Consider the following 19,175-nt stretch of genomic DNA (forward strand, 5'->3'; position numbering starts at 1 on the left):
AGTTGTGCCCAATGGCTCCACGCAGCGCTGCGGCCAGCCCTCACTTGGGCTCTCCAGAGAGGCAGCAGAGGTGAAAAAGCCCTTCTAAGTCCCTGTTTCCCTCTCAGCAGGGAAAGCACCCGTTCGATGCGCTGGCCACGCTGACCGGGCTTTGGTGACCAGCTGAAACAGAGATGCCTGTGCCTCTTCCACACGTGTGTCCCACCAACATGGACGATACAGCTGCAGGTGCTCCGCCTGCACCATTTCACCTGCCACCGCGAGCACTCACACACTCTGAATACACCCTGTTGGTAAGTTGGGAACACTTGAGAAATCATCCAGCAAAGTGAAACGGAACCGCAGGCTCTTGCAGTAGAAGATATCCTCCCGCACCACGTGCCAGCTGACCCCAAAAGCCTGGGAGCTGCTCGAGCCAGGCAGGAGGGAGGTGCCACCTTGTTGGTTTGGGATGCGTCTGGGTTTTAAGCCATTAAGGAAACGCCAGCGAACAGAGAGATGAATTGTTTCTAAAATTAGATCAGTGCCAAAAAGATTAAGGACAACCATTGCTGAGAACATGAAACAAAGCTGAAAAATAAAATTTATTAAAGATGAAAACTGGTTACCACAAGCACTGCAATTCAGACACGCGTGTTAGTAGGGTTCTGCTACCACTATCCAGCCAGAGCACATTTTATACCATTTTCTGCACTGCGCATGATAACATAAATCAACCGGTGTAAACTGCTCTGCAGTTTTCCATGGAGCACTCGTAACATGACGTACACTTTGAATTGCAATGGAAATATTAAAAATCAATGTCTGCTTGTGGTGTTCACAGCATCCCTCTTAGCAATTAACTGATCTGCACATTTTCAGGTTCTTTTACTGTTAAATTATACATACTTTTCTACTACAAAATTTCCATTAAGGGCTAGATATAATGTTCATCTTAACAAATCAGATATGCCACTTACACAGCGGTAATGAATTTAAGGATTTGGTTATAAAATGTATCACTCACTAAGCTCTCCATATTGTAAGTCATCATCTGTACTATGTTTATTCAATAAAATGCTGTTTGCTGAACCTCATGCTTTATAGACTCTTCCTTAAATAAAAATGTATTGCAATGAAAAAACACATGATTCTGGTTCTCTTTATACTACTACTTCACCAAATAAGTTGTGTTTGAAGCTATGCTAGCTTTGCTTTACTTCACACATAATTTAACGTACATATTCAAATTATCACTTCCATTTTGTCATATTTACTTGGCCCACCTTTTTACAGGCTCTCACCCCAGACTGCAATCACAAACATTTTAGGTCATTCAATCTTTTTAAAGCCTGTATGTCCTGCAGACTTGATAGCTAATAAATCAGAATGTCAACTCTCTGTTTTATAAGACAGAAACCTATAAAAATAGTCCAAGTATATAAATCTAACCTAAAGAACTGCCACCTGGTTCTGTGCCGCCTGCCGACAGAGACCTCGGAGAAGCACTTCTGAACTGACTTTGCCACAACCTGAAGAAGAAAGTTTTTAGGCAACCTCGGGGAGGCTTAAGGGACTTTCACTAATATTTTTAGCAGAAATATTGTCTTTTGACAGTTAACCTAAAGACCAGCTGATCTGGTGAGTACACTGTGACAAATTCATTGTTGGTTTTACTCCAACACTTCGTGACTACACCAGGGATAAAGCTGTTCGACCAAGTCCAACAATAACAAATAATTTAGCACACTGCTTTAGGAAAAATAAAGTGTACAATGTGAGATAAGAAAATAGATTCCTGACTGCAAAGCAAAATTCCAGAAACATTTTTTAATTCCCTGTTGAATGGGAAATCTGATCCTCTAGGCAACTTTTCAAAAGCGTCGTTGCTTGACAGAGTTGTATGTCAAATAACACAACAGTGAATCTTGCATAAATTATTTAGCAAATGCAACATTGCTTTAAAATGAGGGGTTTTTTGCTGTTTTCAGCAAGTTGAAGGAATTTTACATGTCTGCCACGCCTCAGTGTTACTGTTCTTTGAATAACACGGTCTTCAGATTCCTCTGCCGAGCCACATGCTTGGGGCTTGCCTTGTAGAAACCAAACACCGCCGAGAAAAATCGGGGGTGTTTCTTGGTTTCTTTGACCTTTGCCTCCACTGTTTTGACAACGAGCTGCCAGCAGGGTGTGCAGGGTGCGGGTGGCCCCAGGGAGATGCTAGCTCCTTGCCCGGGAGACGGAAACAGCCAGCAAGCACCAGGGCAGTGATGGGAATGGGTGGTCCATCCAGCAAGAAAAAGCTTCAAAAGCAGCCCAGCTGCTCCCGCGGTGAGCTCAGTTTCCCTGACGAGGACAGCAGGCCACGAGCATTCCTCAGGAATTCATTTCTGAGGAGTTTCGCTGTACTAGTTCACCAATTTAAGCAGCAGTTTTCCTGCTGGCAAGAGCTGCAAGAGCATCCCGCCCCAGCGCAGCCAGGCAGGACGGGTGCATGCAGGCATGAGCACGCTGCCGAAGGGTTTTGGGTCACTGTGGGAGGCCAAGGCACTGCTGGCACTGGGAGCGGGAGCAGGTGTGATTTTGGAGCTGGGCCTGGCTCCGAGGAAACACGTCCGTACCACACAAAGGGGCTTCTTGGTGGCCACAGCCAATGGCACCTTCTGAAGTCTCCAAAGATCAGTGGCTAACTTGTAGCATCAAGCACATATTACGTGTATTAACCGACACAGCTAATTTTTAAGATGGCCTTTGAGATTAATGAATTTAATTCAATAATAAGTAGCTTCTATCTAGATTGCTAAAATAAAATAGTAACTGAGTTGCGAGGAATTTGTACAGGGAACACCTCTGCGAAGGTGGTACAGCATCACGGGCGCACAGCTCCCGGCCAGCACCAGGACATTTGTGCACAGCACAGGGGCATGGCCAAACATCAGCAGAAGGGAGCTGCTAGCACCATGTCTTAGGATAAATGATCACTAATTAATTCTAAAGGGAGGGGAAAAAAGCCCCTGCATTTCACAAAAATGTTATTAGTAATTTTTAAATGAACCTGGCATTTCTAATGATGGCTTTAACAGGTTTCTTGCATGAGTAAGAGAATACAATTTGAGAGATCAGCCTTGAAAGTACACCTTGCTCTACCTGAAATGTCAGGAAACAGGGATGGGGAGCTTTTTGGTTCCCCACCACCACCTTTTTTTTTTGCCTGTAGCACAGTGGAAGGCCTGCAGGGCTTTACACAATACGAATATTTTACCCTATGACCTAAACAATCTGGCCACCAGTCAAGAATATGTTATTCTAATTGCCACTAAAGTTAATGTTGTTAATGATTCTTGTTTTTTTCTGTAAAAGCCAGCTTATGCTCTAGAAAGTTACTATTTCAAAGGGTACATATGAAGAACTGGGAGTGTTCCTGCCTGACCTGGTGGTCCAAGGAATGTGGCAAACTTGGCAAAGCTGGAAAAGTGAATACCCAGAGGTCCGGCTTGAAAGTTGCAGTCAGTAGAAATGTCTTCTGAGCTGTGTTCAAAACAGCTCCGTTACAGGAACAACGCGCTCCTAAAGCCAAATATTTGAAAACAGATTACATGTACCATGTTCAGCTCAGGCCTCACTGAAGTCAAGAGCAAATTTCCACTTGCTTCAGTCAGACTGGGATTTACGGCACCGCAGCCAGGCTGGGGTTGTGCTCGGAGCTGAGTGCGGCAGAGCCGCAGCTCTGGACCACGGTGCCAGCCCAGCTACAATGGCAGCAGCAAACTGCTTTGGGGACTTCAGTTACCGCTGCAGGACTGAAGACACACAAAGGTCAGAGCCACACTGGGAGTGATGCTGATACCTACCTACAATTTCTACTGAGAGACATGGAAATGGGTAACACTGTGCAATGCATGGGCGAGAGAAATTAAAAAAGGAACAAACCTCTTTGCTTATTTTTTCAGCTGTGGAAACAAATATGGAAAGTTTAAAATTTTATCTTAAGAGCACAATACAGGGCAAGCAAGCCTTTCTGTCTTTCTGCCAGTAAATTTTCTGGGGCTTTTCTTTAATTTTTTAATTTTTTTTAAGCCTGAGGACTTTTTAAACCTGGGATTTATTTTAAATCTAGCATTGTTCTTTGGAACATACTTTTTAGTGCAAGGTCATGTCTGGCTTTAAATACCTCCAGATTCAGGGCTTCCATCAAGACTTGCTTCTTTGCAGTAGGCATACACTGACTTAGTGCTAGACAGCACTTTGTATCACAGCAACTTTGCCATGCAGCTGCAATCTACAGAGGGCCCAAAGTTATGCTGTGCAAATCATTACCTAAGCATATACACACACACACACACACACACACACACACAGAGCCAAGGTCTGAGACCTGGAAGGAAAAAGATACAATGAAGAGAGGGAAAGAGGCATCTCTTCATTCTTCTGCCTTGGTCCAAAGAAAAAACAATCAAAGGTCTCACAAAGGGTTACAATAATTCCTAGAATATTCCAGAGATGCAGAACAAGTGCTAAAAGTAAACAACACTGAAGAAATAAAAGGTAGTTGCTGGAGGAATGACTGGTGCTGGTGCACAACTGACACACCTCCCGGGACTCGGCAGAGCCCCGAGGTGTCCACCCAGGGGTGCGCCCACCCAGGGGTGCAGCCTTCCTGCTCCACGGACGCAGGGCTGCCGCTCAGCTCCCCGGCAAAACAAAAGGAAAGGAAATTTCGTCTATAATTAGGAAGTGAGAACAAAAGAAACAAATGACTTAAAGGAAAAGCCTAATCTAAACGTTCATTAGTAAACGTTTAGCTTGGTGTCAAATGCCAAATCACCGTGGGAGGGGTCTCTGTTTTTACGTGGTTTGTTACATTTTTAGTGTTGTCTCTAGCACCGTCATACAGCAAGACAATCCAAAATTCTCTGTCATTTGTGGTCAAAGAAGAATAAACAGATGCAAAAAAAGCCATGAGTGTTCCAGTAATGAAAACACAAACAAACCTCAGCTGAAATCTTTGCATAGGATGAAAAGTCTTGGCTTTGCTGGGTAACCCTGGTCTGTGGCTCTTCAACATTTGAAAAACCATCTTTTTTTCAAACATTTGCATCTTGAACACAGGCATGGGTGTGTTACCTCTCAATGGGCCAGGGCCCTAATGTGAGCCACTGTAAGCACTGCAACCATACCCACACAGAGCAGCCAACAACCTGCTCCAGCCAGGCAAACCAGGTCAGAGAGCGCAGATTGCACCCCAGCCCCAGGACCGGGACCAGATATCAAAGGCAGCTCGTTCCGCACACTGAATCCTTGCTACGCGCATCAAAAGCAAGCAGATTTGGTGCTCTATCATGCAGTGCAGCACAGGTCTTTCACACAGTGTCAAACCACATGGGGTAAAAAAAAAAAAGAAAAAAGGCGCCTAGCTGAAAAACAAAGAGCCGGAAAAGATAACGCATGAGACACCACAGTATATTCATGCAATGTCAAATTGCCCGGGATGACTACACGACAGAGCAGAGTGAGCGAAGCACCGGCAGCCACGCGATCCTGCCGACGCTCAATCGCCGTGTAACGTTCCTCACAGGTTGAAGACATTCATGCATCAGATGTTGCCTTCCCTCAACGAGAGGAAAAAAACAATCATAATGCCAAAAAAATTATTTGATCCAGCATGTAGTTAATGGCGTTGGCCTCCTAAGACTTACAACTTAATAAAATTGATCTCACTGCAGTACTGTAATGAAGAACAGTAGGATAAGGCTACCCTTGAACCATGAAAATTGTATATTGTTACCTCCTCGTGCCCTCCTAGGGCTATGGCCGCTACAGCCTCTCCAAGCTGTCATTTGTCTGACTTTGACACCAGACTCCACCGACAAGTGGCAATGTGGCTACGAGAGCTTCTTTTGGAAAGGCAAGGGAAGAGGGAGAGAGCTCAGTGCTAGGTATCTCTCTGGATAATAACCCACAGGATAAAAACACAGATTATACTAATAATACAGTTTTGTGTGAAGTGTGTTAACAATAAAATATACAAAAGTCAGAGACTTTAGGAAGTGCACATTATAACATTTCACAACAGAGTCTTAATACTCACCAGTAAGTATTAAATTATATTAATTTCTAAGTAGGTGGGCAGTTCTCAGCATTCTTTAGCTTAGCAAAGAAAAACTATTTTGGTAGGGTACTGCAACTCCTTCTACATCTGCTTGTACGTGTGCTATACAGTGCTGCCTGCTTCTGCCGGCATTGCACTGCTCACACAACTGCTAATGACAGCCCTGCGCACCCCCCCAAGCATCCTCCCTCGGCATCCCTTCTAGTACCTTACCTACACCAACATTTCACAGGGAAAATGTTCATCTTACTTCACTGATAGGATATATTTTTCTCAAATTAGCAGCTACAATGTTTAAGAAAACCTTAAGTGTCTACCTTGAGATTAAAGGCATGGGAAGAGCTGGCAGGAACGGGCAGCAGAGGACTGGCAGCTCGTTGCACCTTCCTGTGCTGTATCACAGTCATCACATGCAGAATGGGTAATGCGTGTAACTTGCTTCACAGTGCCTTGCTTTCACCGGAGCCCACCTATATCTATATATGGTCATCTCTATACGGTGTAATTGCCCTGATTTCTCTAGTGAAACCAAGACTTCCCCCTGTGGTGTTCTGGCTCCATGCAAATCCAAGCTCGGTGCTGGTATGCACATAGTACCTACCAGAACGTACGGATATTGTCATGGCCGGTCCTGGCCCATGTTCTCTAAGCCGGTGTAACTATTTACATCTACCATCTGACCTGAAACCCACCAGCTTTGCTCAGTCAACGGTTTCTATATCATGCTCACATACACTAACACACCCTACACTCTGGTTTTCTTGGATTTCAGGACTTCCATAGTATCCTTTAGTCAACGTGCTAGCGAAACCTTTTATTAAATGCTGCTAATTTTTTTATTGATCAAACTGTGAGCCATTTCATTTTCCATTATAGCAGAAATCTCCTATAGGAGCATTCATATTAAGTTTCTTTATTCTGTCTCTAGTAGCATGTCACTTTTAATCAGTTTTTAGTTTCATTATTGCTTAAAAATTAGAAAGCAGTTTCTCTGTTCTTTATTGCTTTTTTAAAGTTTAGTTACTGAAGGGTTATTAAACTTGGAAAATATACAGACAGGCATAACGTGCTAAATAAATTCCTCCCTGTCTCTAACCAACTTTAACATTCGCTTTTTTTATAATTTTTAGGTTTATTTTCAGTGAAAGACTGCTTGTAATTATTACTCATGTTCTCCCCAAACACTTATGTTACTAAAGTGTGAAATGTCTTCTAACACAAAGACAGTTCTCTGGGAAGTAATTACAAAAATGCATTCAGGGGCAATAATTTTATATTAACTGTCAGCAGCATACATCTTCTGAAAAGGCACTTGTTATGAAGGAATTATTTGTGCGGAATTTGAAGGCACTGAAGGCAAAGGAAAACTGCAGAAATGCATTAAACTGAAACTCCAGCTCCCTCATCAAGGGCCAGTTTATGTTTAAATCATTACCTTGAAGGCAACTCCACACCTTCCGAAGAGTCAATTAGAAAGACAATTTCAATTTATGCACAAATTGGACACAGTCTCCACTTTTCAGTGTGGAACAATTTATACCGCCTTTTTAAGGAAATTTCTGAGCAGCTAATCAAAAAGGTATATCTGAAAATTATGGGCTTCTATTAACCTTTCACTGATGACACTAAAAATACTTGCTAATGATTTATGGGTAGTAACAAAAATATTGGCCTCAAAACTGACCAGGCACATTAAAAAGATATCTGTGTCTGTAATGGCTACAAGAAAAGATTTAATGAATATTTTATAGTAACTTTTAGCCTGTGGGCTAATCCTTCAGTCCTTAGGAAGGCAAAATAACTCAGTGAAATTAAAAATTTAAAAAAAAAAGTGAAAGCAGCAATAGTGATTAAGCATCATATTACTTTAAAAGTGTTTTTAAAAAACAAGTCAGATGAGGAAATCATAAAACCACCACCAACCAGTAAAATTTCCTCTTAATCGTACCTGCAGGTAATGTTTCAGTCTTTCTAGTGCTTTTACTAAAATGATTTAGATGTTACTATGTTACACGACAAATGCATTTATACACTGAAAAGCGGACACAGAGCTAAATTATTACTATTTATTTGCATGCAAGCAGCAGTGGGATTGTACTTTATAGTGTTAACAGCACATAGTGTTTATCAGCTTTTCAGTGTTTGGCAACCAGTTTAACGGTATAAATACGGGATGTAAACACTTTCCCGTCACAAAAAACACTGTAAGTGAACGTTAAAGAATGCAACAAAAGGCAGAGAGCGGAGCAGTCTGGCACATGCCAAATGTTTGGTTACCAAAACCGTGCTGCAACTGCAGGATGCTGCCCAGTTCCTGATCTCGGTCCCCCCGGGGTGCCCTCCTGCCCCTCTGCTCACTGGGGCTGAGGATGTGACACCCCATCCCCCCAGCAGGGCTGCGAGGAGAGCAGCACCCCTCTTTTACACTGAGGTCTCCTCCTTGGAAAGGACAGGCTCAAAACCCAGGGGGAAGGTTTTGGTGGGCTACAGTGGGCCCGGCGATTCGTTAGCAGATGGTGGAGCAAAGGAGGGAGACACCTCTCCTGTGTGCATCTGACCTGCAAAGCACAGCCTGTATCAGAGCAGAAAGCCACAGTCCTAGAAGGGCCATCTCACCTTCACCCATGGCTCGCTTCTGCTCCATTTGCTACCAGGGATATTCCACGTTCAAGTGCGGACAACAGTTACCACCGCTTTTTCACAATATCAACACCTCACACTTCTTCCGATGTCAAACAGCAATTTGCTTTGCAGATCTCTGTGGCATTCAAATCAAACAGTGTGTTTGCACACAGCTATCCAAACTTCTCTGCTATCATCCACAGAACACTCTCATCCACTTAAGACACATAATAGTTGTGCAACGGATTATCTGCCTCTGGAAACAAGATGTTATTGTCCATTTCCAGATTCTTAAGGTACATCTGAATGGGAGTAACTGCCATCTTCAGTTCTGATAATGAGGTTCAAATCAAAACTGATCAAAAATTCATTTATATGCACGAGGAAATTAGTATGCAGCAAGTATTAACTTCAAAGTGAAGTGCGCTTCTTCATAAAAACGTACTTTCACTCTTTGACATGCAACTGTTCAATAATACTGACCATTATAACCTAATAAAATCCATGAAGATTTTCAGCACAAAAATGGTGCTTTAATTTTATTTAGGTATATGAATATTTTAATAAAGCTCAACTTATTGTTTTTCAAGTCTCTGTTGAAGACAAGCGTCCTGTTTCCAGCAGTTCCATGGAATCCCACTCGCACCTAACACAGGACATCTTAATCACATTTTAATTCATAGGCATGACAAAACCTTTTTTTTTTTCTTTAAAGGAGATGGTGTGAATTATTTTATTTTTTCTTTTTTACTTTAAGGTAAAGCCAGATATCTGTAAAACTTAAATCTATAGCTCCCTGAACAGACAGAAAATTCAGAAGGCTTAATAAAATTCACATGTGGCTTGTTATTGCAGCTGCATATCAAATGCAAAAATAAGGTATTGACTGGTTCTGCTCAGAATAGCAGCTGCTTGAACTCATGATTAAAATAAACCTGTTGATTTTTAAAGAGAGAATTACAGATGATGTAATTTACCCTAAGTGACAAATGTGACTATGTATTTCAATGTTTGAATCCCCTTTGCCTAATTCAAAATGCAGATTCCTTTATTGTTCCTCTATAAGGTCCAAGACTTTGAATTGTCCTTTCTGCAGGTCAGTTCTGGTCCCCGGAAGATTCCTGTCCTCAGTGTGTAACAGCCTGCAGTGTACACACACGGGAACGAGATGAAACAGGAAAGCAGAGCAAGGCCTCAATACAAAATACCCTCTTAGGTCCCTGAATATATTTCTGTTCAAAATGCACTCTTCCCATGCTTAGAATGTAGATTCTTTTAAAAACTGTGCTGAAGAGGAATGCGTTTCACAACCCAAACCTGTAGTTTGGGTTGGATACTACAGGTAGCATTTGCATTCATCTTTTTTACGTCTGTAAAAACCCCAAAACATTAGGACTGAGAGGGAAAGAGCCGTAGCACTCTGCAAAACATCAGGAACCAAGGGGTGGAATCGATACAAAGGGAAAGATGGAAAAACAGAGGGGGAAATGTATTGGGGCAGAAAAAGAAATACACTTAGGAAAATTCAGGAAAGCAATAATTATTTCACTGACCTTACCATGGGTCTCGGTTTGCTTAGAACCCGCCTGGATCGTTTGCCAGTGGGAAAGACAAATATGTGGCTGAAGGAGCACGGAAGGGACCCGCTTCTGCGATAACTGTGCCAGGAAGTCTTCAAAACTGTGATTAAAGACCTGAGAGGTTTCTGTGGGGCCAGATTCACGGAGTTAGCTTCTTAGGTAAAATTCCTGTCTACACCCAGGGTACAGAGGGGCAGACCTGGACCATAACGTAGTTGGGGGGTTTATGGTCTGATCCAATACCAAGTAACATCTTGGACAAAAAAGCTCGCTAACTTTCTCTCTACAAATCTGGTTTGCACATGAGGAAAAAGCCACGTTTTCCCAAATGTCTGCTCACATCCCTTTGCCACTGGGTACTGCTGGCAGAGGCTCATGCCTCTGCTGCATGGGAGCCCTCCAAGTGGGACACAGCCAGGAAAGCAAGTGGAAATTGGGAAAACAGTACCTTACACTGCTCCAGCTAGAGCTGGGGGAGACGTCCATAGGCAGCTCAAGTGAAAATTAACGATAGTTAGGCACCTACATGTCTAAATGGCTCCAGAAGAGTAGGGCTTACAGGCTTTCGGAAATGTTACCCTCAGGTCTCGTTATGTGTGTGCATCTCTGCACAATCAGCACCAGGCTGGGCACGATGTCCTGATGCCGGTATCCAGACCACAGCAAAATAATTCAGTTGCCTTTTTTTCCACATTCATTAACTTAACAAGATTCTCAACCAGAAAAGAGAGAAAAGTCTGTGTATCTCGTATTATGCAGCACAGGAAAGGGTATTTAACAGGTGGCCAAGCTATTAGAGAAGCATTGGATTCTGCAAAAAGTATTACCTTCTGCGTGACCGTGGCCAGCCCCTGCTGCACAAACAAACACCTCTCCTGCCCTGCAGATACACCAAGGAGATTAATACAAGCCAGCAGGGAAACCAAATTAACAGAACGACTCAAAAAGTTTCCTGCCATTTTCTGCTTGTTCTCTCTTCCCCAGTTTTAAAACATTATGTGATTTTGGGCTGTGGGCTGTTATATTTCAGTTTGTGTTTAACACGAGCTCACACGCAAGAATTAATATACCTCAAATTTCCTTTCTCATTTCTTTCCTTAATACCAAACTCTGAGGTCCTACACGTTTCACTTGACAAAGCCATTAATTCAGTAATTTCACATAATTAAATCGAGCAAAGCAGAGTATTTAAATTGGAGCTAAGTGAAATATACTTCTGTGCGGCTCATGCTGTTAGAATTGTGCTGCATGCTATTCTGCTGCTGCTCATTTATTAATTTGGGATCGGCTGAAACGTGACACTGCGTAATAAGGAATGTGCTGGCTTCAACAGAATTAGAAAAAATAGTAAAAAGAAAAATCAGAGGACAGTGAATCAAGCACCAAATGACACAAGTTAATCCCTCTGAATGAGGCTTCCACAGAGCACTTCTGCGCCCAGCTGAAACCAGCACCCATGTTTGTACTTTCCCTGCAATAACTAATTTCTGGCAAGAGGTTTTCAGCTATTTATCCCTGAAATAAGAAGTGAGCTGCACCAGTCCTCCTGCGTGGTGATCCTTTTAGCAATGATAACACTTTTCCTCCTAATGCCTTTCTATGTTCTTTCTTCTAGCCCTATGTGGTAAAGAAAGTGTGAAAAGACATTTAAAAGAGTTAAAGCTAAAATAACTTTAAAGACTTGTCTCCCTCAGCCACTCCTCTCATTCGGCAGGTCCCAAGCGTCGGAGCAGGAGACAGCTGTGTGGTACACAGCATCAGGGAACTGGCAGAGCCCTCGGATCTGCCCTGAGGATGATGTATGGTAAAAAACAAATGGACAGATAAAACCCTAAGTACAGATTTTTGCTGGCAAATGAGTACTAAAGGGGAAGAAATTAAGAAATTAATTCAAATAGTGGAAATAGTTTATGTAATTAACAAAAGTCTCTCCAGAATATAGCAGTGTTTTTTTCCTTTCTGTCAGTGCTTTCTGCTTCTCAAGTTTCTTATGAATTACCTTAATTGGGCTCTTCCAGATACGCTGAAAGTCCCTCCACTTCTTCCTCAGCCTCGAAGGACACCTGTGAAAGGTGCAGCTCTGGACTGCTCATGATAACCCTCACCAGATACAGCTCATAATGACCCGCTCCCACTAATGAAAACAGGGGGGTAGGGGAGGAGATATTGTTGCTGTTGTAATTAAGCTTGTGAAGAGTTTAGTTGGAGAGAAATTAGGTTTATTTACACGCTGCTCTGTTGCTGATGAAGCACCAGCTATTTGGGAGAACTTCTAATTAACCCTAATTTAGTTGATATGCTCTTTAGCAGCCCCATTCCCCGTATACTTTGCACTAGGTAAAAAGTGGTAATAACAACAACGAATTATCCATTTTTAAAAGGCACATTTCTTTGTGGGGGCCCAGTCCCAATTTCTTCCCCTAAATTATTGAATTTGTGTTTCAGTTGCTGACAAGCAGGAAGACGCACACTTAAGAACTTCATCTTACAAACCAGCTTTTTCAACAGCCGAACGCCACAGCTCACGCAGGCACAGCCACTGTACCCACAGCCCCACGCGGCACCTCTCCCACCAGCCCCATGGCTGGTGCAGAAAGAGGGTCTGGGGGTTTGCTTTGGACCCTTCCACCCGGCTTTACAGCAACCACAGCGAGGAGTCTGTTTTTAAAGCGCTTCCGCTTCCTACATCCTTGGTCAATTATGCAGTCTGGCCACAATGTTCATTAACCAGATATGGTTTTAAAATATTTCATTACAGCATCAAGCTAAAAATCACTTAACTCTTATGATGTGTTTTCTGATTTAATAGTTCACTGATGTCTCTGCCACACTTCCAGTGCCTGTGGTGTATCCGTGGGTTTCTTTGCAACTCACAAAGACATTTAAAATACAACAGGTTTATAACCTCAGTATATAAAAAAGCCCTAAAAATTCACCACTTTTTATAAACCATTTTGGAGGAAGAGCAACACCAATTCTTATTTCAATTTCACACACAAAACATCATAAACGCCAAGCACCACTTTTTGGAAGTATGGGTGAGAAATGGAACATAATTTAATTCTGCTACGCAGAAGCATCTATGCTTGTCACAACACAAACCCAGAGATGCAAAGAGTATTTGCAGAGGTGATACTCCTCACGTCTTCAACAGTGCAGCTGTCTGCATGCACAATATATAAAAAAAGAATGAAGAAAACAAAGTGGATTTCTGCAATATCCTGTCCAGAAAATGTTTTACCAATCTGACTATTAACTAACTTGTGCAAGATTTCAGCCTGAAATTCACCTTGATCAGAAAAAGTACATTTTTATTGCACAAACTTTTTTCATAAGATTATAGAACAAATGCTGCTCTCAGTTATACCCGCCTCACCCTGCTGATTTTGTGTATGGTTCCTGGATGTTACTGTGGAAATTTGGCAATAAATGTATTTTGTTTAATATGATCAAGGAAGAGAAACCAAATGCTTTTTACACAGAATATTTCTCATTCATTTAACACGATAAATGGTCATCTGGACTTGTGTGTTAAAAGCAAGCAGCCTGATATAAACTACTATCAAAGTTTAACTTTTCTCAATTTCTATATGGGGCACACATTCTGTACAAATTAATGACAGCATTACAAACTCACCACTTTTCTGCAAATATAACCCACTTGATTAAATCAATAATGCAAAATGGAAGTCTTCCCTATTGTCACTGAAAGAAGAACAGCAGGCTCCATACATCTTTTTTTGAGTATTGTCAAAATTATGCAGAGGAAAACTTCAATTCAGAACACCGTCTTCAAAATTGCCCTGTACAAATGACTTTGAGACTTTTAAAGGAACTTCCTAATACGGAAACAGCCAATGATCTTTCTGTTGCTACAGTTGAATCTCCTTGATGTGTCAGCAAGAACGGCTTCACGTAGTCCTTCTTGGGAGAAGGCTAACTCAAGTCCAAATTACTCATTTCTTTTAACAAAAACCATAAGTGAAATCAAGCAAAGATGGAACCAATCAGTCCATCAAAACAATACAATTATGAACTGTGAAAAGATCTGATTTAAGTCTTTGGATAAGAAATAGTTCTCAGATTTTCTTTCTGTGGATGGAAACAAACACTATCTCCATTCGGGTTCACTTACCTAACAAAATCAGGGCACAGGGATTTAGTGACATTTAATTTAAGTCACCTATAGCCAATTTAAGTCATCCAAGCCAAATCATACCTATGAGCACAAGTCTACACCGTGCCCAGCTCTGAGGGCTCTGAACCCCTCTCTATTAAACAAGATCCAGGGAAAGCCATCGCTCCTCCTCTCAAGGAGGTGGACACTGCACTCCGCTTCCCCACTTCATTTGTGGGCTGCAGGTGACCAGGTAGCACAGAGCTGTTGTCTTTCACTCGCTTACCTCCTCCAAATGCTCTTTTCTGTTAAAAATTCACACAACAGATGAAGACTAAATATACACAGCTAGAGAAACAAATCTAAATTTCAGGCCATTGTTGGAGGACTTTTTTCTGCCTGGCTGCTTCGGTTGGCCCCAGCTTGCTATGCACACACGGAGGCACGCAACCAGCAAGCGCCTTCCCACCATATTTCTCTCAAATTGAAAATTTGCTCTAGCTTTGGTTCAAACAACAGCCAGAGCCTTAAAACATATACACAAGCTACACAGAGAGCCTCACCGTGCCAGTGGTTTTCTTTGTCCAAGCGAAAGCTTCCAACTGAGAGGGAAGAAATTTGCCTACAGGGTCCCTCCATTTTATGCTAGCAAATAACTCGCTTCAGAAATACTGCAGCTTTCAGCATTAAGGCATTTAGAAGGGAAAGCGTGGGATGAAGTGGGATGTGAAATCCCATCATCACACTGCAAAGAAAAGTACTGCTAAACATCTGAGTTTTCCTTTTGGAGTTTTGATGAGTTTACTAAGAAAACGTAACAGTGGAGTCACTAACTAGAATGCTCGTTTAAGAAAAAGCATGTTTTCTTTAGTTACAATGATGCAATACAATTTCACAGATCTCCAAAGCACCTTTTGGGTTTGAAACACAAAAGTAACAATTGCGTATCAGTTTATTTTATAAAACAAACTCTTCCCTGCTGCAGAAGCCTGGAGTACCAGAGCTCAGAGTTGTGGCTCTTCCCTTTTCTGAAGAGAAATAAGCCTTTCCCCAAACACAGTGGCTACAAGTTTCAATCAAGCAATAAAGGTGCTGAACTTCCCATATCTAGAAAATTAAATCAGGAAAATATATTGCATGGATTCACTTCAAATGCATCAAAGCTTCCAGCAAGAGTGGTTGTTTTTAGCCAAATTACCGTGCTGCTGCTTAAATACCACTAAGCTGAAGGAGTCCTTCTTTATCAGTCGCAAACCGCCAACTTATCCTCAAGGAAGCGCCAAGCTCAAATACGTACGTCTAAATCCACACGTTGTTCGGTAGCTTTCAGAGTAACGTCATTCTGACTTCTACGTTTACATTTTTATTGCTAATTGATTTACCCCTTCTGAAGAAGATGCCTTGAACAAGAGGCGTCCCTTCCTTCTCCCCTTACCCCCGTGCTCCAGCTTTATTACAACCCCAGCACTGTTGCCAAAATGAGATATTGCCTCATTTTTGGTACCGTGCCCTTGAAGGCATCTTATTAGAAAAGACCATTTCTTAATTAACATTTTTGATCTTTAATCTATTACGCATCCCTTTAATCCCATACGGAGGAGCTTTTGGCCCACTTCCGCAGCGTGGCGGTGGGAGGCAATAGGCTGGCAATTTGTGCTGAGGGCTCTCTCCCAGCTGGGCTCCAGCGCGGCCGGCTGCAGGGCTGGCTATGCTCTCGATGGTCAGTGGCAGACGTTCCCATTTACTATTTTATTGAATTTTTTTTTAATAAAGACTTAAGAGAGCCGCCACTCAGCGTTAAGGACAACAGGCAGAACCGCAAGCTTGTGGATGAGATCAGACTTCAGCAAGTGGCTGTCAAGCTCTTAAAATAACCAGCGAAACTCTAAGTGGGAGATTTAGTGGATCACCAACATGTGAAGTGTTAAGAAAAGTACAATGTTAAGTCCCTTACATCATTTTACTTGCAAATAATTACAGCAATTACAATGTGCTAACTGGCAATTAACATTACAGGCTTCACAACTCACCAGAATTTTTTAAAACACGCTGTGGCCCTATGTAAATTGTCTCTTTGGTACTTCTGATTTGGTGGTTGTATGAGCTAATGGCTACACATTAGCTCAGCAGATCTCAGAACAGAATTGTCCACGTGCCAGATAATTTAATTAGAGGCTTGATCTTGTCAGAGCTTTATGCAACACAGGCAGTGTTTCCAAGCAAAGCGTGTGGGTTTTTTCCTTTCTCTTTAGTGTTTTGTGACTGTCTAATAATTTCTACTATTGAATGCCAAAGCCATCCCAGGGAGAAAGTAGGCATGGCTAGTAAAACACACAAACAGGCAGGCTCTTCAGTCCCAAGTGTGATGAATTCAAAAATATGTAGAGCAAGATGCATTGAGCACCTCTTCCATGCACACCCCAATCTATTGCCAGGTCTCTGCAAACATCTATTAAATCTTCATCATGCTGTTACTCAGCCCCAAAAAAGACAAAGGTCACTTGTCTCCAACCGAGAGCCATAGGGTATCTCAAATCTCATTATAAATGGTCCCATTTAACAGTTTTCTCATTTGAATTTATACACAACAAATACAAGATTATGAGATGAGCTCAGTTTATTTTGACAATGGCATTGTAATTCCTTGTAGTGAGACCAGAAGAAGGCTACTTTAGACACTAAGTGACAGAAATATAAATGTATCTTCTATTATGGGAAATTTTAGGCTCTATTAACTTTAAAAAAATCCTTTTTTTCATGAGTATTTGGCCCTAATTCCTGTTTTCTACGCATTCTTATGCTACCATAAGCATACTTGCACTCTTGGTCTATAAGCGTAACAGTTCAAGACAATCTAACCACAAATACGGTGGTAACGGTTACAGAAACTTTTACAAGTCAGGTCAATGTTGAGTAAGACCCACTAGAGGTCCCTTCCAACCCAAATGATTCTAGTTTCCTGTACTGAATAAGCAAAGATTATTTGGGCAAAGCATCATAAACGTCATGCAGTTCTTCACCACAGAATTTCATATCAACATCCTTACGCAGCCCAGAAAACAAAGCAGTGGAGCTTGTTTATTCCATTTGTTTTTCTTCTTTTACAACCTTGTTTATAAAACCTCATTCTCATGACTGGCACAATTTGTTTTTTCTCAAGAAGAATGATTACTGGGATCCACCACTGTGACATTATTTTTTATTGATTTTTCTCATTTAAGCAACAGGCCAATGTAATATATTCTGTTATTCCTGGTTTACATTTATTCAGGCTGGGTGCTTTGAGCTGCCAGTTACAACTGCAATGTGTAAGCTAGTCGAAGGAGAGCATAAGTTTCTGTGAAAACCAAAGAAATTGTTCACCAGAAGACTGTCCTTCAACTCTTCAGCTGATTTCACAAAGGTAAAATCCATCGCAATTGGTTCCTACAGCAGCGTGGTTTCAGCTTCCCCCACTCCTACCAGCCAGCCAAAGGAGGCTTAGAAAAGCAAAGCCACTGACCTGCAGAAACGACTCAAAGCAAGATGGGTTGGTAAGTGCCCATCAGTCCCAAAGCCAGAGTCTTCTGGGAAGGCTGATCTGCAGCACGGTGCATGCTGCGGTGACAAAGTAGTATGGACATGGGGCACAAGGAAGACATTCTGCTAGGTTGGGAGGCTGAATTAGCATTTGTAAAGTGCTTTGAGATCCTACATAAAAATATTTACTGAAATAAGCTCTAGAAAGCACAATTTGCCTGACCATTCAGTCTGCTTCTGTCCTCAAATCGGCAGATTAGCAAATCCAGAGCACAGCAGAATTGGATAAATTAGAGATGAGCAGGATTTATCAGGTGATCTTATCCATTCCTCTGCTAATGTAAGACCATTCCTACAGTGTATTTTCAAGCACTTTGTCCAGTCCTGTTTGAAAATGACCGAAGTGATGGGAGATAATACCAGAGTCTATTAGATCCCACTACTGGGAAATGTTTCCTGATATTCAGCGTAGCATCTCCTTTACTTTAGCCCATTACTGCTAGTTATGCCCCTGAAGGCTATTGTAAACAACAGATATGATTTTCATCTAAAAACACAGAAAATGTTCATCTAATCACAGCCCTTCGCTTGGGCAGCAAGAGAGGACAAAGCAGCATCACTGGAAAGAAACACGGGAAGGGAGAGCAGGAGCGTGAAGATGGGAAGATGCTATGCTATGCCTTGCTCCTCTCCAGAGCTCCCTCCAGCTCAACGGCAGCATCCTTTGCTGGGATCTTCATACCCACGAGAGATCTAAACGCAAGTAAGGGATGGAGAGCCAGGAAGGCTGTGCCACCCATGAAGGTGAATGACTTCTTTCAGTCAGTGCAAGGAAGTGAAACATAGCGTTACAGTCTCCCAGCAGATAAAGTGCCATCAGGCACACCTTTAAGTAAAAAGCAAATTTCTCGCAGGGAAAAAAATGTTGCTAGCAAGACAGGGACACAACTCCATGGAGGACGTTCCCTGCCAACCACAGAAGGATACACTCAGGTGTGCAACCGTCCATGCCGATGGTGTATTAGTATTTCTGGCAAGATGCTCCTCCCAGAAGACCCTATGGGAACATTCCTCAACCCATAGCGGCCCCATGCCAGCAGCTATACCAAGCTCACAGACTTCAGATGAGGTTAACTCAATGATCACAGAGATACTCCCAGATTTGACTGAAACCTTGCCGCCCATCACCAGTACTAATGCACTGCCGGCATCCCAGTGCACACGAGTCCATGGTCCCTCACCGGCATGG

At 42.2% G+C, this 19,175-nt stretch overlaps 1 protein-coding gene across 4 annotated transcripts in view; it reads right to left on the reverse strand.

The window, feature by feature from the left end:
* The window catches only part of ZNF423 (zinc finger protein 423), a 237,676-nt gene that overhangs the window by 165,024 nt on the left and 53,477 nt on the right, over window positions 1-19,175 (reverse strand). The gene's annotated exons all lie outside the window — the stretch shown is intronic.

Source organism: Balearica regulorum, chromosome 13, assembly GCF_011004875.1.
Source record: "Balearica regulorum gibbericeps isolate bBalReg1 chromosome 13, bBalReg1.pri, whole genome shotgun sequence".
Lineage (NCBI taxonomy): Eukaryota > Metazoa > Chordata > Aves > Gruiformes > Gruidae > Balearica > Balearica regulorum.